At 37.1% G+C, this 21,036-nt stretch overlaps 2 pseudogenes; one reads left to right on the top strand and one right to left on the bottom strand.

The window, feature by feature from the left end:
* Nucleotides 1-5,410: 5,410 nt before the first annotated feature.
* Nucleotides 5,411-17,235, bottom strand: LOC111986097 (probable disease resistance protein At5g66900; annotated as a pseudogene).
* Nucleotides 17,236-17,823: 588 nt separating this feature from the next.
* LOC111986100 (pentatricopeptide repeat-containing protein At4g37170-like) lies at nucleotides 17,824-20,103 on the top strand (annotated as a pseudogene).
* Nucleotides 20,104-21,036: the final 933 nt, after the last annotated feature.

Here is a 21,036-nt window from a genome sequence, read left to right on the forward strand (position 1 = left end):
CAATGGCATTGACAGTGATTTTCCATATTTCCATTTGACATAACATACTCAAACCTACTACATTTTCCAAAAGGAAACAATTCATAGAATTCATCATTTGGGAAGCCAATTCAAGTTGATATCTTTTTCAGCCACCAATACTTCAAGATCGGAGAGGAATTCCTTGATAGGATCCCATAATTTGGCCCTCTGTTCATCACATACCACAATCTTTAATTGCTCAAGATCCATTATTGATTTTGCAAACTAAGAACGCAATCTCAAGCACCCTTTCATGTTGAGCTCTTTTAAATGGCCCATCTCACCAATGTGTTTTGGCAACTTCTTAATGCTTAGGCAATCAGATATGTCTAGAATGCTTAACTTATGGAGGCTTCTGATTGAATCTGGTAGCTCTAGCAAATCAGTACATGCCCTATGCCATAGCACTTCTAAATTCACCAGCTTTCCAATTTCTTCTAGCAATGCAAACAACTTATGACAATTGGTGATGCTAAGTTTTTTGAGGTGGACAATATCACATAGCCCAACCAGCAATTCCTCCAGATCATGGCAATAATTAATGTTTATCTCCACCAAATTTGGCAATGCATCTGAAACTTGTATAGTACAATTCTCAAAAGCCTTACCAAATTACACAAACAAGGATATTTTTTTCAAAGTCTTCAGTGGTACATAGGTCTTGTAAAGGGAAGAAATTGAAACCTTCTCTAATCTAATTCTCTTTAAATTGGGTAAAGACCCAAGTAGTCAAAAATTGCTTATTTCAAAATGAAAGAAGCAGGCAGGGTACTCGGACAGTTAATGAGTATATGGAGGAGTTTGACAGGTTGGCGAATCGCAATGATTTGGAGGAAACTGAAGATCAATAGATATCCAAATTTGTACACGGGTTACGAGTTTCCATCCGAGATCAGGTATCCTTACAAACCCTATATACTTTGAATGAGGCTGTAACCTTATCCAAGAAAATAGAATATTAGCATCTTAGGGAAGGTTCGAAGTTTTCCAATCGCAGTTCGGAGTCCTCTAGTTCCATTGCCAACAAAGGTAAACAGCCAATGTTTACACCATGATCACAGCCCGTGGTTAGGGAGAACAGTGGTGTTAACCAGTCTATAGTGGCAGTAGTAGGTTCCATAGCCTAGCCGATAGCGAATTCCAACCCCTATGCTAGGCCAACTGGGAATAAGTGCTGCAGGTGCGGAGAACCAGGACATCGATCTAGTACTTGCCCTAAGTGAGTCGCAGTGAATCTGGTGGTGGTAGAAAAGGGCGAGGTAGAAGGTGAACAAGAGGGTGAAGAGGTGTATAATGATGCAGATCAGTATGCCTATGATCCCAATGAGGTCCAAAAGGATGAGGAAGGTGTGCCATTAGGGCTGTCTTTGGTGATTCAGAGGTTGTTGCTCACACCAAGGGTGGAATACAGTGATCAGCGGAATGAGGTCTTCTAAGCACGATGCACCATTAGTAAGAGGGTCTGTGATTTGATCATTAACAGTGGCAGTGTAGAGAACATTGTGTCGAAGAGTTTGGTTACCAAGTTAGGACTACAGACAGAAAAGCATCCCTCTCCGTACAAGATAGGTTGGATCAAGAAAGGTAGGAAACTCTTGTTACTCAACAATATCATGTTACTTTTTCTATGGGTAAATGTTATGTAGATGAAGTAGTTTGTGATGTTGTTGAAATGGATGCATGTTATTTAATATTGGGTCGACCTTGGCAGTATGATGTAGATGCTACTCATAGGTGTAAGGATAATGTGTATGTGTTTTTTAAGAATGGCAGAAAAATTGTCCTTGGTCCTATTAAGGAAGGTAGTATACCCAAAGCTTCTAAAGTGGAGGGGAAGCCGACACTCCTCATAGTGAACAATGAAGATGAGTTTGACAGGGAGTGTAAGGAGTTGAAATAGGTATATACTGTAGTGGTGACAGATGGTGAGCCAAAGAAGGTTACTGAGATACCTGAGGCAATTCAACCATTGATCCAGGAGTTTGAAGAGCTTTTTCCAGAAGAGCTGCCTGCAGGTTTACCACCAATGCGTGACATCTAGCATTGCATTAATTTAGCTCCTGGAGCTAGTCTACCTAATCTGCCACATTACAGGATGAATCCTCAAGAGGGTTAGATTCTACAGGGGCTGGTGAATGAGCTTTTGAGCAAGGGGTAGATCAAGGAGAGTATGAGTCCATGTGCAGTACCGACACTGTTAACACCAAAGAAGGATGGGAGCTGGCGTATGTGTATGGATAGTCGAGCCATCAACAAGATCACCGTCAGGTATCGATTTCCTATTCCCAGACTAGATGACATGTTTGATATGCTGAGTGGGTCTAAGTGTTACACCAAGCTGGATCGCAAGAGTGGGTATCGCTAGATTCAGATCCGACTTAGAGATGAGTGGAAGACAGCTTCTAAGACAAATGAAGGGTTGTATGAGTGGATGGTAATGCCTTTCGAATTGTCCAATGCTCCCAGCACTTTCATGAGACTTATGAATCAGGTATTGAAACCATTTATTGGAAAGTTTGTGGTAGTTTATTTTGACGATATCCTGATTTACAATAAGACAGAAGCAGCCTACTATAATCATATGTGAGAAGTATTAGCGGTGTTGCAGGCCAATGAGTTGTATATCAACTTGAAGAAGTGCAGCTTTTTAACTAATAAGTTGTTGTTCTTAGAGTATGTGGTCAGTGCGGATGGGATTCATGTTAATGAGGACAAGGTCCGTGCAGTCCGAGAATGGCTAACCCCAAAGACAGTGAGTGATGTGTGAAGCTTCTATGGGCTAGCAACCTTCTATCGGAGATTTGTTTGAGATTTCAGTAGCATAGTAGCCCCTATCACTAAGTGTCTAAAGAAGGGGAGGTTCTCATGGGGAAAAGAGGCAGAACAAAGCTTTGCCTTAATCAAGGAAAAGTTGAGCATAGCCCCGGTTTTGGCATTGCCCAACTTCGATAAGGTGTTTCAGGTAGAGTGTGATGCATCTGTGGTCAAGATAGGGGCTGTTCTTTCACAAGACAACAGACCAGTAGCATTCTTCAATGAGAAAATTTGTGAAGCTCGAAGTAAATGGTCAGCCTATGAACTGGAGTTCTTTGTTGTAGTACGGACTCTTAAGCATTGGTAGCACTACCTGATTCAGAAGGAGTTTGTATTATACGCGAATCGTCAAGCATTAAAGCACATCAACAGTCAAGTTAGCATTAATAGGATGCATGCTCGGTGGGTAGCTTATATACAACACTTTCATTTCACTTTGAAGCACAAGTCTGGTGTCACCAATAAGGTGGCTGATGCACTTAGTAGGCAAGCATCATTGTTGACCACCTTACGTACTGAAGTTGTAGGGTTTAATTGCCTCAAGGAGCTGTACGAGAATGACGAGGATTTTGGTGATATTTGGGGTCAGTGTTAACAAACTCATACTACTATCAATAGTATGTACATCCAGGATGGTTTCCTTTCTCAAGATAACCAATTTTGCATCCCTAAAAGTTCATTGAGGGAGCAAATTATTAGGGAGCTGCATGGTGGAGGTTTGGGTGGACATATAGGCAGAGATAAGACTATAGCCCTGGTGGAAGAGAGGTATTATTGGCCACAACTCAAGAGGGATGTTGGCAATCGTGTGAGAAAGTGTCCAATCTGCCAAACTGCTAAGGTCAATCTCAGAATACTTGTTTATATATGCCTTTGCTAGTTCCACAAGCACCATGGGAAGATCTGTTTATGGACTTTATACTGGGTCTTCCTCGAACCCAATGAAGTATGGATTTTGTTTTTGTTGTGGTTGACAGGTACTCAAAGATGTCCTATTTCATAGCATGCAAGAAGACTTCAGATGCTACTCCAGTGGCCAATTTGTTCTTTAAAGAAGTTGTGCGTTTGCATGGGGTGCCAAAGTCCATCACATTTGATCGGGATACCAAGCTCATTAGTCACTTCTGGCGGACTTTGTGGAAGCGTTTTGACACTTCCTTGAATTACAGCAGCACTAGTCATCCATAGACTGATGGCCAGATAGAAGTGGTTAATCGCACTTTGGGGAATCTAATTCGGTGTATCTCAGGCGAAAAGCCCAAGCAGTGCAATCTTGCATTGTCCCAAGCAGAGTTTGCATACAATAGCTCAGTCAATAGAAGCACTAGTAAGTCTCCATTTGCCATCGTCTACTGCGTGCCCCCAAAACATGCTTTGAACTTGGTACCTTTACCTGAGCTTCCAAGAGTGAGTCAAGCAGCAGAAAATATGGTTGACCGTATTCAGACCATGCAAGAGGAGGTGAGGTAGAAACTGGAAGCTACAAATGCTAAGTACAGGGAAGCTGCTGATAAGAAGAGGCGTGAAAATATCTTCAATGATGGGGATTTAGTGCTGGTCTATCTTAGGAAGGAGAGATTTCTTGTTAGTACCTACAACAAATTGAAGGACAAGAAGTATGGGCCATTTCAGATTACTTTGAAGATCAACAACAATGCTTATGTGGTTGCTCTTCCTCTAGACATGAGCATTTCTTCTACCTTCAATGTTGCTAACTTGTATGATTATCATCCTCCTGATGAACCGGATAATGGGAACTCGGGGTCGAGTTCTTTTCAAGTAGGGGGGGACTGATGTAAAACAGATAGCACATGCCTTCCTGGGGCAGTAGGAGGGCAAGAAGTCACAACGCAAGATTAAAAAGGGGTGCCAGTAGGGGCCATTAGGGGTAACAGTGTCGGAATTGCATGAAATTTGGCAGGTTGAAGGGAAACGGTGTTCTGATCCAGATTCATGAACGTCGCCAAAATTTAGGCAAATTCCTTCATTAAGGCCCTAAAAACAGTGTTTTTGCTATTTATAGTAATATTTGTTTTTCCTTAATAACTTTTAGTTTAAAAGTCAGAATAAGGTCTCGTCTATTTTGGGACGACCCTTAAGGTCAGTAATTTATGATTCTACATTTATCTCAATTTTGCCATTTTTGGGAAAATTAGGTAATTTTATCACCTAATCGCTTAATTAGTGCGAATTAGGGTTTTAAATGTTTCTTTTCTCAGTATTTATATGTTTTGTAGCCGTTAGAGGCAAATTAGAATATTATCAATAAACAGAGACGTTTTGTCAAATTTTCTTTTGGTGGATTCCAGTTTTATCTCCTTGTGGATTCAGGGAAACCCCTCGTGGATTTGAGGTTTACTACCAGAAACTAACAGTTTAGTTTCTGTTTTATCAAGAGAGCATCGTCTGTGCTTTTCTTCAGGCTTTCGCGACATCAATAATTATTGATTATCAAAACCTTGAGTTCATCCATTTTCTCCATAAACTCAAGTAAGGTATAATTCTCTGCTGAAAATTTAGAACTAGAATCTCGACTTTGGGTGCTTGAATGTTGCACCAATTCGACAAGAAGAATTCATCTGCAAAAAGAATGGTATACAGTGTGATAAGCTATCAATATTATGTAGGTTACCTATTGTATATGTGTGTGCCTTTGATAGAGAGGAAATGTGCCTACCAGTTGAGAAAGATAATAAGCGAGCATTAAAGATTTGCTATTTTTGTTCTGTCCACCACTTTGGTAGATTGTTTTTACTTATGTTGATAATCAATCTTTGCCTTTGTTCTCTAAGCCCCTGGCTGCTCTGATACATAGCAAGCTCTCTAAGAATATCATGTTGTGTGAAAAAGTCTTCATTGTAATAGTTATTGACCTCACTTGAATCTTTCTTGATTAATGGGCAAAATTAAAAGCTTAGAATATATTAAAATTCTTCAATCTTCACATATAAATAATATATATTCCATTATCATCCAACAAAACCAAGAATATATTGGCACAACCGAGGGAAATTACACTATCAATTTCAATCTACGACAAATGAATTCAAGTGTCTGCCTGACAAGCAGCAAAAGGGTATAGACTAATAAAAGTTGAACACCCCCCCCCCCTCTCTTTCTGGGTAGAGTAGTTGGAATCTTTAGTTTGGCATCACTTTTCTTCTTTCTAGCTCTTTGTAGAATCCAATTTCAATGGTTAAAAAAAAATCCTAAATTGGACAGACATGTAAAATAAAATAAAACTATAATAACATAATATTAATTGCATCATTAGTTAATTAAACCATAAGACATGATAAAATATTTGGGCCTATGGTTGGGTATAGAGTTATAACATATTACTACTAGCAACTAGTAGTAATCATATAAAGAGAGATCACACTACAAGACAATCATATTATTGAAATAATAAGCTAGCATTACCTTGACATCACAAGGCTAGCCAAATTCCGATTGGTGAGTTCTTGCAAATTGGCAATGGCTTGGATGCCATCTTCATCTAGTTCATATAATTCTGCCCACATATCAATGAAGGCAGCAGCAGGCATCCTTTGGTCTTCTAGAAATAAACCAAGGTCCATGAAACAGTTTTTGAAGATGACCTTCTCATCTGGAAATTCTAAACTATTTTGAAGATGATCAAGTAGCTCAGTATCAGAATTGAAAAAAAATTGACCATCAGACCAATTCATTAGTCTACTTTGCCATATGTCTGCCTTCTGCCTACACAGTGAGCCACCAGTCACTTTTAGGACCAGTGGAAACCTCGCACAACCTCTTACTATCTGCAATTAAAGGAACTAAACGAACTTAGTTATTGTTTGGAGGTTATAAGGTAATTTTTGCAAAGGTTTTAATAATCGAAACCACCTTAATTGTTTGGAAATTTGAAAACATAGTTTGGTGACAAATTTTTTCCCCTTCTTATTAGCCTAGTTTTGGAGACAATTGGGTTATTGGAAAACAAACAAGCAAGAGTTAAATGTACGCATAGCCGTGTAGGTATGGCAACATAATTTTGGCTAGTACATTAGGTATTATGTAAGACAAAGTACCTGTTTGATATCTTCTTTAAGTGGAATATAAGAGCTCCCCTCTTTTAGGGATGTTGAGTGACAAAAAAGAGTCATTGCATCTCCATCATTTAGCAGTTTTAAGTGATGTGTAAATTCAAATCTTGGAAATGCAGTTCTTAATGTAACCAAAATCTTGTAATCTAGGATATCAAACTTAAACTTCTTAGGAAGGGATTCTGATCCAAGCCAGACATCATCCAGGATCAATAATATAGGATCAGGTCCAATATGATTTAGCAGTTGCGACAGACTGTCAATTGCATCTTCATCACTTTGAAATTGAAACTTAAGCCACAAACTCTTATAATTAATGTATATAGCAATATTCCTTGTCAAATACATTTCCTCATAAAGTGTTTTCTTTTCATATACTTTGATGACCTTTTTTTTAAAAATGTGATAGTTCAAATAGCGTTGAAAACACTATGACCGTTTAGACCCTCAATTACAAAAATACCAATTCAAGCTTTATATCAAATAATGTATGTGCAAAAAATGATAACAAGCTTATAATAGAATTGATAAACAATCTAAACCATAAATAATCACAATCACAGCAGTAATTAAATGGTAAAGATAAAGGAAAGAGAGATGCAAACATAAGGACAACACGCGATGTGTTATAGAAGAAACCGAAGCCCTCGGCGTGAAACCTCTCCGCTGCCCTCCAAGCGGTCAATAATCCACTAGAAAATGTAGTTGAGATACATGAACAACAATAGACCCTCCAAGCTTCTTGCTCCAACGAGGTTGCGCTGAACCTTTTTCTTTTCTAGCTTACCGGATTCCGCTACTAAACCATAGCATCAACCAATGAATATTGGTTCCTTCCAAACTGTTTCCCTTAGCACCAAATGAACCTTCTCACAGACATGGGTGTGGTGAGAAAAGGATTTGGTCAATGACCTCTCAAGGATGTATCAATGGAGAGGAAGAGAGTAGAGGAATTTGAAGAGTCTCTTAGTGAAGATTGGGGATGAGGCAATCTTGTTTTACTTTTAGGGTTTCTCTTATAAAATTCTCTCTGGAAGCTCTCTCCATTTCATGGGTATAAGGGCTATATATAGCGGTGTGTGTTTGGAATACGAAGAGACAGTTTTTCCCAAACAGGGCTGGTTGGCGGGTTGGTCTCGCGGCTTGTCCAAGTCGTGAGTTTAAGTCGCGAGATAACAGCCTGGCCAGCCTGGGACCCTTCACCTTCCAGCATGCTTCTCACGTGCACAACATTTGGCGACTTATAAGTCGCAAGTCAGTCGCGAGTCCTAGCTGCGACTCCTTGCTTCTTTGCACAATGTTGAACAATTCTTCACACTCTCTTCACACCTCCCTTACATGAATCCCACCTAAATACAGGGTTACTAAGTGCTAAATTACAAGCAAATTGGCACGGAATAAAGCTAACAAGATGGTTGATAAATTTCAACCTTACAAAATGTATATGTATGTAGCTCCTTTCTGAAGACTTGAACCTTGACCCTAACCTCTCACACCCCACAAGCACTTATACTTGTGGAGTGACTCTTGCACCAAGGGAATGAGATTTAATTGGTGCTCGGAAATTCAAACATAATTGAAACTCTAGCTCCATAGTAAGAGATATGATGCTTGTGAAGTTTACCACATAATGTCTCAACTCTCAAGGATATTCTCGATTAATCTGCTTCTATTCTTTTATGCCATTAACTTATCCTTGTTTGTGGTACATGATATTTATAATGCAAATTCCCAACTTTGCTTTTCTTCTTTTGATTTTTTGGGGGGGGGGGGGGACTTGCCCCTTTTACACTCTTTATAATAGCCGTGTAGGTATGGCAACATAATTTTGGCTAGTACATTAGGTATTATGTAAGACAAAGTACCTGTTTGATATCTTCTTCTAGTGGAATATAAGAGCTCCCCTCTTTTAGGGATGTTGAGTGACAAAAAAGAGTCATTGCATCTCCATCATTTAGCGGTTTTAAGTGATATGTAAATTCAAATCTTGGAAATGCAGTTCTTAATGTAACCAAAATCTTGTAATCTAGGATATCAAACTTAAACTTCTTAGGAAGGGATTCTGATCCAAGCCAGACATCATCCAGGATCAATAATATAGGATCAGGTCCAATATGATTTAGCAGTTGCGACAGATCGTCAATTGCATCTTCATCACTTTGAAATTGAAACTTAAGCCACAAACTCTTATAATTAATGTATATAGCAATATTCCTTGTCAAATACATTTCCTCATAAAGTGTTTTCTTTTCATATACTTTGATGACCTTTTTTTAAAAAATGTGATAGTTCAAATAGCGTTGAAAACATTATGACCGTTTAGACCCTCAATTACAAAAATACCAATTCAAGCTTTATATCAAATAATGTATGTGCGGAAAATGATAACAAGCTTATAATAGAATTGATAAACAATCTAAACCATAAATAATCACAATCACAACAGTAATTAAATGGTAAAGATAAAGGGAAGAGAGATGCAAACACAAGGACAACACGCGATGTGTTATAGAAGAAACTGAAGCCCTCGGCGTGAAACCTCTCCGCCGCCCTCCAAGCGGTCAATAATCCACTAGAAAATGTAGTTGGGATACATGAACAACAATAGACCCTCCAAGCTTCTTGCTTCAACGAGATTGCGCCGAACCTTTTTCTTTTCTAGCTTACCAGATTCCGCTACTAAACTATAGCATCAACCAATGAATATTGGTTCCTTCCAAACTGCTTCCCTTAGCACCAAATGAACATTCTCACAGATATGAGTGTGGTGAGAAAAGAATTTGGTCAATGACCTCTGAAGGATGTATCAATGGAGAGGAAGAAAGTAGAGGAATTTGAAGAGTCTCTTAGTGAAGATTGGGGATGAGGCAATCTTGTTTTACTTTTAGGGTTTTTCTTATAAAATTCTCTCTGGAAGCTCTCTCCATTTCGTGGGTATAAGGGCTATATATAGCGGTGTGTGTTTGGAATACGAAGAGACAGTTTTTCCCAAACAGGGCTGGTTGGCGGCTTGGTCTCGCGGCTTGTCCAAGTCGCGAGTTTAAGTCGTGAGATAACGGCCTGGCCAGCCTGGGACCCTTCACCTTCTAGCATGCTTCTCACGTGCACAACATTTGGCGACTTGTAAGTTGCAAGTCAGTTGCGAGTCCTAGCTGAGACTCCTTGCTTCTTTGCACAATGTTAAGCAATTCTTCACACTCTCTTCACACACTACCCTTACATGAATCCCACTTAAATACAGGGTTACTAAGTGCTAAATTACAAGCAAATTGGCACAGAATAAAGCTAACAAGATGATTGATAAATTTCAACCTTACAAAATGTATATGTATGTAGCTCTTTTCTGAAGACTTGAACCCTGACCCTAACTCCTCACACCCCACAAGCACTTATACTTGTGGAGTGGCTATTGCACCAAGGGAATGAGATTTAATTGGTGCTCGGAAATTCAAACATAATTGAAACTCTAGCTCCATAGTAAGAGATATGATGCTTGTGAAGTTTACCACATAATGTCTCAACTCTCAAGGATCTTCTCGATTAATCTGCTTCTATTCTTTTATGCCATTAACTTATCCTTGTTTGTGGTACATGATATTTATAATGCAAATTCCCAACTTTGCTTTTCTTTTTTTGATTTGGGGGGGGGGGGGGGGCTGTGCCCCTTTTANNNNTTTGTGTACATGATATTATAATGCAAATTCCAACTTTGTTTTCTTTTTTATTTGGGGGGGGGGACTTGCCACTTTTACACTCTTTATAGGGAAAAAAAGAAAAACCAAAGACAATAACACACACACACACACACATATATATAGTAAAGGCAAAGTTCATGAGAGACATATTATTACAATAAAAAATTGAAATGAAAGGATTATGCCAAAACAATGATCAAGTATAAGCTTACATCATTATGCCTTCATTAGCAAAAACATACAGCTTTTCAAGCACCTTCCTTGCATCATGGTGAGTGACAGAGAAACATCACAAAAACCAATTGAATAGTAGAAGTCCACTTCACTTGTTGTCCCTATAACTAGAATTTTTTTACACTTGGGAGGAAGAAGTTAAGCAGGATCAATAGCTTCTGAGAGATTATATTGAAAAACAAAGGCCAATGGCAATATACTCCGTATCCTTTCAATGCCATTGAGAGTAATTATCAGTTGACTTGTATACATCCTCCAACACCATGACAAACTATGCACACTTAGTTCTATGTTGAAAAATAATCATTCCTTCTGCTGAGAACTATCTTGACTAGTAGCTATTGGCAATGGCATGACAGTGATTTCCATATTTCCATTTGACATAACGTACTCAAACCTACTATATTTTCCAAAAGGAAACAATTCATGAATTCATTATTTGGAAGCCAATTCAAGTTGATATCTTTTTCAGCCACCACTACTTCAAGATTGGAGAGGAATTCCTTGATAGGATCCCTAACTTGGCCTCTCTTCATCACATACCACAAGCTTTAGTTGCTTAAGATCCATTATTGATTCTGGAACTGAGTACGCAATCTCAAGCACCCTTTCATGTTGAGTTCTTTTAAATTACACATCTCACCAATGTGTTTGGCAACTTCATAATGCTTAGGCAGTCAGATATGTCTAGAATGCTTAACTTATGGAGGGTTTTGATTGAATCTGGAGCTCTGACAAATCAGTACATGACCTAAGCCTTACCACTTCTAAATCACCAACTTTCCAATTTCTTCTGGCAATGCACACAACTTATGACAATTGTAATGTTGAGTTTTTGAGGTGGACAATATCACATAGCCCAATAGGCAATCCCTTAAATCATTGCAATAATCAATGTTTATCTCCGTCAAATTTGGCAATGCATCTGAAACTTGAATTGTACAATTCTCAAAAGCCTTACCAATATTACACATAAATAAGGATATTTTCTTCAAACTCGTCAATGGTACAAGGGTATTGCAAAATGAAGAAATTGAAACCTTCTCTAATCTGATTCTCTTTAAATTGGGTAGAGACTCGAGCAATTGAAAATTGCTTATTTGGAATGAAAGAAACCATAATATTGACTATCAAAACCTTGAGTTTATCCATTTTCTCACAAACTCAGGTAAGGTGTAATTCTTTGTATGAAAATTCAGAACTAGACCTCAACTTCGGATCCTTGAATGTTGCACCAACTCGACGAGAATAATTCATCTGCAAAAAGAATGTTATACAGTGTGACAAGCCATCAATATATGAAAATTACATATTGTGTATGTACGTATCGTTGATAGAGAGAAAATGTGCCAACCTGTTGAGATAGATAATAGGCGAGCACTAATGAGTTGATGTTTTTGTTCCGTCCACCACTTTGGTAGATTGTTTCCACTTATGTTAATAATCAGTCTTGACCTTTGTCCTATAGACTCCTGGCTGCTCTGATGCATAGCAAGCTCTCTAAGAATATCATGTTGTGTGACAAAGTCTTCATTATAATAGCTTTGGACCTCACTTGCATCTTTCCTGATTAATGGGCAAAATTAAAAGCTTTGAACACATTAAAATTCTTCAATCTTCACACATAAAAAATATATATTTCATTATTATCCAACAAAACTAAGAAAATAATGACACAACCAAGAAAAATCAACACTATCAGTTTCTATCTACGACAAATGAATTCAAGTGTCTGCTTGACAAGTAGCAAAAGGGTATAGACTAATAAAAGTTGAAACCCCCTCTTTTCAAGTAGTTGGAATCTCTAGTTTGGCATCACTTTCCTTCTTTCTAGCTCTTTGTAGCAATCACATCTTCAATGGTAAAAAAAAAAAGTTCCTAAATTGGCCAGAAGTAAAATAAACCATAATAACGTATTATCAATTTCCATCATTAATTAATTAAACCACATGACATGATAAAATATTTGGATCTATCAACCTATGGCTGGGTATAAAGTTATAACATATTACTACTAGCAACTAGCAGTAATCATATGAAGAGATCACATTACAAGATAATCATATTATCAAAATAGTAAGCAAGCATACCTTGCCATCACAAGTCTAGCCAAATTCCGATTGGTGAGTTCTTCCATAATGGCAATGGCATGGATGCCATCTTCATCTAGTTCATATAATTCTACCCACATATCGATGAGGGCAGCAGCGGGGATCCTTTGGTCTTCAAGAAATGGACCAAGGTCCATGAAACAGTTTTTTATGTTAACCTTGTGATCTGGAAATTCTAAACTCTTTTGAAGATTATTAAGCAGCTCAGTATCAGAATTGAAAAAAAATTGACCATCAGACCAATTCATTAGTCTACTGTGCCATACTTCTGCCTTCTGCCTACACAGTGAGCCACCAATCACTTTAAGGACCAGTGGGAACCCTGCACAACCTCTTACTATCTGCAATTAAAGGAACTAAATAAACTCAATTATTGTTTGGAGGTTACAGGGTTATAAGTTTTTGCAAAAAATAGAATGATCATAAGGGAATGAAATGGAATGGAATATATTTAAGCAAGAGAAATGAATGGTAAAGAAAGTAATGGAATGGAATTAAGTAACTTTGATTGGATGTTTTAAAATAAAGGAATGGAAATAAATGAAAATGAATGGAATGTGAGTAATCTTATTTGCGAGTAACATAAAGGGAATGAAATGAAATTATTTTATGACAATATTACTATTAAACTGCTATTTTAAAATAAATGGTTGACTATATAGGGGTATTTTGGGAGTTTTATTAAAAAAATTAATAAATCTAATTTCATTCCCTTCCATTCCTCCCAATTTCTGAGAGAATGAAAATTTGAGATTTTAAGGGAATAGAGATGAAGAAGTGTTCCTTCTTACCCATTCTATTCCCTCCCACTTAGCCCTTATTTGGGAGGAGGGAATGGAATGTAATGGAAATGAATAAAGAAAATAATTTTAAAATATCCTTCTATTCTCTTGTTTGGGAGTTTTAATGGAGGGAATGAAAAGTTCAATTTATTGTTTGAGGGTTTAAGTAGGAGGAAATGGAACAAGTAGGAGGAAGCACTCATTCTTCATAATTCCCTTAAAACCTTAAATTTTCATTCTCCCGAAATTGGGAGGAATGGGGGAGAATGAAATTAGATTTGATGAATTTTTTACTAAAACTCTCAAAATACCCTTATATATTCAACATTTTATTTTAAAATAGGTGTCTAATAGTAACATTGTTATAAAATCATTATATTCATTTCCCTCTATGTTACTCCCAAACAAAATTACTTACATTCTATTCATTTGCATTCCTTTATTTTAAAACATTCAAACAAAGTTACTTAATTCCATTCCATTTCTTTCTCTTCCTTTATTATCATTTCATTTCATTCCATTTTATTCCATTCCCTCATGAACTCCCAAATGTAGTCTTAAACTCTCACAAAGGACACTTCCAAATAAGGGAAGAGAAGAATATTCTAAAATTATTCTTTTCATTCATTTTCATTTCATTCCAAGAGCTAATTGTTTGGAAATTTGAAAACATTGTTTGGTGATAAATTATTTTCCCCTTCTTGTTAGTCTAGTTCTGGAGACAGTTGGGTTATTGGAAAACAAACAAGCAATAAAGGAAAGCTTAAATGTACGTGTAGTCGTGTATGGATGGCAACATAATTTTGATTGGTACATGAGGTATTATGTACTTAAAAGAAGAAGAAGAAGGGAGAGAATGTATATATCTTCAGTTAGCTCTACATACCTTACGCAAAAGGAAATAAGGCAAATAAAATTAAGCGCGCGCGCACACACACACACATATATATATATCAAAAAGACAAAGTACCTTTTTGATATCTTCTTCTGGTGGAATATAAGTGCTCCCCTCTTTCAGGGATGCGGATTGACGAAAAAGAGTCATTGCATCTTCATCATTTAGCGGTTCTAAGTGATATGTAAATTCAAATCTTGGAAATGCGGTTCTTGATGTAACCAAAATCTTGTAATCTGGAATATCAAACTTAAACTTTTCAGGAAGGGATTCTGATCCGAGCCAGACATCATCTAGGATCAACAATATAGGATTAGGTTTAATATGATTCAACAGCTGTGACAGCTGGTCGATTGCTTCTTCTTCACTTTGAATCTGAAACTTAGGCTGCATATCCTTATAATTAAATAGGTTCTGCACAATGACCTTCACATTGGGAGTTTTTGAAACGTTCACAAAGAGAATATTGTCCTCAAATATGCCTGTCCAAACACAACGTAATTAGAAAATTGCGGCAGAGGCACATTTCAAGGCTCACAAACACAACATTATATTACACATAAATTAGGGTTGTAATTGAACCAAGCTAAGCATAAATAGTTTGGGCTTGGCTCAATAAAAATTGGTTTATGTTTGTTTATAAATAAGCCAAGGTTAAACATTTTATAATTGTTGTCGAGCTAAATTTGAACAATCAATACTCAACAAAGCTTAACTTTCATACAACCCTAACAAAAATACATATGCTAGCACTATAAATAACTTCAACAATATGCAAATTAACAACACTTTTTATAACACTTAGTGAACGTTTGGATACAGCTGAAATTTTTTTTCAGCTGCGTCCAGCGTTTGGCAATGGGTCCGTGCACTATTCACGGGACCCACAAAACTTTTTTTTCAACAAAACTTTCATTAAAAATGGGTCCAACGGCACTATTTACACATTTAAAAATTATTTTGCTACAGTATTTTCAGTTTTTAGTTTTCAGCAATAAGCAGTATCCAAACAGACCCTTAGTATCCGTTTGACAAAGATTATTTTTGCCAACTTATTTTACTATTCAGCTTATTTTTTCTACTATTCATGTGTTCTACTTGCACTTTTTAGTACTATTCATAGGTCTCAATATACTATTTCAACTAACTTTTATCTTTATCTACAGTATTTTCAATAAAAAGTTTTCAATTTCGGCAAAATAAGTAAATTTCAAAGACCTTTAAATAAACAGTTTGGAGAGAAACTCTACAAACTCATTATATATATTTATATTGATTGTGAATTTTGAAAATCTAACCGTTAGATTGTATGTTCTTATTACATCCTTAATTCTTATAAAATTTCAAGAAAATCAAAAATCAATTGCTATGTTATCAAATAAATGTTATAATTTCAAATTTTTGTAATCTAAAGTTGTATATAAAAAATAAATTAATTGATCAAATAGTAAATAATATTCAATTTGAATGAAATTTGATATACACGTTAAGAATATAAGGAATATGAAATTCAACGGTTAGATTTTCAAAATCCACACTTAAAAAAGAAAAATATAAGAAGTTTGAAGAGTTTCTTTCCGAACTAGTTTGAAGAGAAACTTTGTTCTTAGACCAAAAAAAAGAAATGAAAGTACCCTTAATTTCTTTATCCTGACAGAGCATTTTCACCAATGTGGTTTTCCCACATCCTCCAGGAGCAGTCAATAGGAGCAGCTTCACCTCCTCCTTCAACAGCAGCGTCTTCAACTCTTTTATTGGCATATCCAACCCAACTGTTAAATCTTGGGGTCCAGAAACTCCGCCCAACCCTCTTGGTGTCTCCACGCCCCTGAACGAATCCACTTTCTTGTTTATACTGATCACCGTTTCTAAAGTCCTCAACCCATTCCTTGTGCACAGTGCTTGCAAATCAAGCTGACAGAACCTGAAGATTTCTTTGTCCAACTCTTCAAGTTTGGAAGAGTATTGGACTTTGAAAACGTAGTTCCACCACCGGATTTTCAAGAACTTGCTAACCAGCTTCTCTCCCTCTTCCATTTTTTCCATCAATCTCTTTGTTTCCCTTTCTGGGAGTTCAAGTTGTTCGCTTAATCGTCTTATTTCATTGACCGTAGGCACCAAACTATTTAACGTGGATTCGAGGCGTTTAAGAATGGGTTTGAACATACGGGCTTTGCTTGCCACATCCTTAACTGTGTCATGTAACACTGCAAAGCCTTCTCCAAATGCTGCCCCAAGAGCAGCCCCTGCAACGTCCAAAGGCATAACTTCGCTTTCTTTTTCTTTTTTTTATTTTTATTTTTTCAGTAAGAATTAGAATTTTATTCAAACAAATGAAATAGCGCAACACGGCACAAGTAAACTAAACTTGCAGTGCAGCCTGAAAATTACCAAGCCAAAATAAACACTTATATACTACAAAAACTATAAAACATTGTAACTCTGATGAGGAAACGAAATAGAAAATACAAAGTACGTAAAAGTAAGCCCTTCAATTTCTTTTCAGTTTCTTTGTGCTCACAAGGAAACGGAACAGGAATTACAAAGTAAAAGTAAACCCTTCAATTTCTTCTCAGTTTCTTTGTGCTCATAAGGAAACGGAACCGAAAATAAAAAATTAACCCCTCAATTTCTTCTCAAATTCCTTGTGCACAGTGCTTGCAAATCAAGCTGACAGAACCTGAAGATTTCTTTGTCCAACTCTTCAAGTTTGGAAGAGTATTGGACTTTGAAAACGTAGTTCCACCACCGGATTTTCAAGAACTTGCTAACCAGCTTCTCTCCCTCTTCCATTTTTTCCATCAATCTCTTTGTTTCCCTTTCTGGGAGTTCAAGTTGTTCGCTTAATCGTCTTATTTCATTGACCGTAGGCACCAAACTATTTAACGTGGATTCGAGGCGTTTAAGAATGGGTTTGAACATACGGGCTTTGCTTGCCACATCCTTAACTGTGTCATGTAACACTGCAAAGCCTTCTCCAAATGCTGCCCCAAGAGCAGCCCCTGCAACGTCCAAAGGCATAACTTCGCTTTCTTTTTCTTTTTTTTATTTTTATTTTTTCAGTAAGAATTAGAATTTTATTCAAACAAATGAAATAGCGCAACACGGCACAAGTAAACTAAACTTGCAGTGCAGCCTGAAAATTACCAAGCCAAAATAAACACTTATATACTACAAAAACTATAAAACATTGTAACTCTGATGAGGAAACGAAATAGAAAATACAAAGTACGTAAAAGTAAGCCCTTCAATTTCTTTTCAGTTTCTTTGTGCTCACAAGGAAACGGAACAGGAATTACAAAGTAAAAGTAAACCCTTCAATTTCTTCTCAGTTTCTTTGTGCTCATAAGGAAACGGAACCGAAAATAAAAAATTAACCCCTCAATTTCTTCTCATATTTTCTTTCTGCTTCTTTCGCGGAAAAGAAAGAGAATTAAGTGGCAGTAAAAGACAAAAAATATATATATATATAAATAAAGCAATCAAAATCTCCGGCGAACCATGTAGGAAGTTTCCGAGTCTCAGCGCGTTAATTGACACCGTTGACCGTGGAAACTGGAAACTCCTTTGCATTACACACTGTATTTTCTTTATTTCTTTGTCATGGAATAGGATTAACGAGTTGACACAAAAATGGGCTAGGCCCAAATAAAGACCGTGCACGAGAAAGTGGGTTAAGTGTTTGGTTGGGCCACTCTTTTCTCAAAACCCAGTTTCAATTTTCGACCGCGAATTCGCTCGCTTAAACAAATTCACCGACCCTCTCCTCTGCTTCAATACAACTTTACGTCCCCGGCAAGCAGCACTTTAAGAGGGTGAGAAAGTTCATGCTCACGCCAAAAGCGTCCGGGTTTGTGCCCGGGTTTTCATTTATAATCGTTTCCTTAATATCTATGTCAATTGTGAGGGTGTTGTGGATGCCTAGAACATGTTTGATGAAATGGGTGGACAAGGATTTGTTCATGGAACACAATGATATTTGGCTTTGCAAATGTTGGGAAGCTTAAAGAGGGTAGTAAGTTGGTTGATAAAATGCTGCAAGGAGATAATTTTTCGTGGATGGCAATGATATCATGGTGCGTTCACCATGACTGGCCTAAGGAGGCTTTGGAATTCTACAGAATGAGATTAAGACATTGGATTTGGATGTGGCAGTTTTGGAGTGTTTATCAGACATGTATGGGAAATGCAGGAGTGTAGAGGATACTAGGAAAAATTTTGACAAGATGGTGGATAAGGGATGATGTATCTTGGACAGCAGTGATAGATAGATACTTGAAGGATGGGACTATGGAAGAGGGATTTTCTTTGTTCTCGGTGTTGATGAGACTGGTAATTAGGCCTAATGATTTCATGTTTGCTGGGTTTCAAATGCTTGTACTGATCATGTTGCAGAGGACCTGGGCGAGCAAGTTCATGGCCACATGACACGGATAGGGTTTTTAAATGCTCTTGTTCATATGTATTCAAAGTGTACGACTATTCAGAATGCAAAAAGGGTATTTAAAGGGATACCTTGACCAGATTTAGTTTCATGGATTTCCCTGATTGTTGGAAGTGCTCAAAATGGTCAACCGAATGAGGCTCTTAAGTTCTTGCTTCTGCTTGTATTCATGATTGATTAGTTTGATAAAGTACTTGGATATTTCCACTTATGAAAGGAAAAGGGTGGATTAACACACATAACAGATCATTATGCTTGTACTGCTGAGAATATTATCAACCAAATGCCCATGAAACATGATAAGATCTTATGGGCTTCCCTACCTGGTGGTTGTAGAATTCTTGGAAACTTTGAATTGGTAAAGCATGCAGCAGAAGCATTATTTGAGATAGAACCTGAAAATTCAGCTTCTTATATGTCCTGTCTACTGCTTGTATGTGGGGTCAAGTGGCAAAGGTTAGAAAGGCTATTGATGACATAGGGGTGGCAAAGAAACCAGGTTTAAGTTGGATTGAGATTTAGAGAGAGGTGTATGTATTCCTGTGGTCGAAAATTACGCTACTGCTCGTATGTACAGGCTCTCTCTCCTACCACAGTGAGAAGCTTGCAGTTGCATTTGGAATCATTTCAATTCCACCAGGAACAACAATCAAGCTTTAATTTTAACAATTTAAGAACTTGCGTTCATTGCCACAGTGACATTAAATTTATTTCATACACTGTTCAAAGAAACATAATAGAAAGGGATTCAAATTGGTTCCATTCTTTTAAGGATGGGATTTGTTCATGTGGAGACCACTGGTAATTCAAGCCACCTGAAGATCCAAGGCATGTCTCTACATGATGTCAGAAACATAAGTGGAATAATGTTCCTCTGATATGTGCATTTCCTACAAATCTTTCTGGATTCATTTCTTGGGGTGTTTGTGATATATGACTATTCATTTTTTCCCTTATAAGACTTGGTGGTGCTTCCTGAGACTGTTGGGAGTTGTCCAATGGTGGATCCACAAGACTTTAGAGAGAGAGAGAGATAAGGGGGGTGGGGGGGAAGAGTCATTGCACTTTACCTTACCTGTTCTTGTGTTCATATTGATAATTGATTGTTTGTACAAATATTAATGGAGAGTACAAATTTTTCTAATGTTGTTTTTCTTTTGCTTCAACAGTTAGCTAGAGGTGTACTTGAAGAACTAAAGCAAATAATCAGCATTCTTTCTTCACCATTGTCCCTGCTTGCATTAGGTAGCTTCTGTTTTCACTTTATTTAGTATTATTACAGTTTTTGTTAAAACTGTTGTGTCATGCTTCTATTGAATACTATTTAGCTATGGAAGCCTGGCATGTATACCGCCTTGGATTTTACACTAAACTTTAAGAGTGCCTTCAAAATCTTGGTCGCTATCCCAAGATTCCCACTTCGAGAACTTGGGTGTCAAAATGCTTATCAATTTTTCCATGAATGTTTCATCTCTATATGACCACACTGCAAATGAAACACAGCTCCTTTTATGGATAAAACGCACTGCCACACCATCTTATGCAAGTACACTATCGTCAAGCTTTGATGGACTTCCATTTTCCAGTTTCCAGAAGGCAATAATAATTGATAACCAAATTAATCTTTTGGTCATCAAGGCCTTGGGTGAGGCCAGTTGATATAAGAACCAGTTGAACCATCTTTAAACTCTTTGATCTCTTCTCTATATTTTCTGGTTTGTGAGCCCCTTGAATCATAGTAACTGCATTATGCAATATGCTAGCATGATTTCTCTTTTGTACAAATATAATTTTTTGCCCCAAATTCTATCATAGTTTAACAAATCTGTAACTAATCGCTTGAATATTAGCAACTTCACATTCTACCGATCTATAGCCTCTGAAAGATAGTTCTCCTGTCTTTACAAGATACTTGTAGTAATCTTGATTTATTTCTTGGATGCGAAATTTTTTTATTTTCTTGTTAAAAT

The sequence above is a fragment of the Quercus suber genome, unplaced genomic scaffold, assembly GCF_002906115.3.
Source record: "Quercus suber isolate HL8 unplaced genomic scaffold, Cork oak 2.0 scaffold_92, whole genome shotgun sequence".
NCBI lineage: Eukaryota > Viridiplantae > Streptophyta > Magnoliopsida > Fagales > Fagaceae > Quercus > Quercus suber.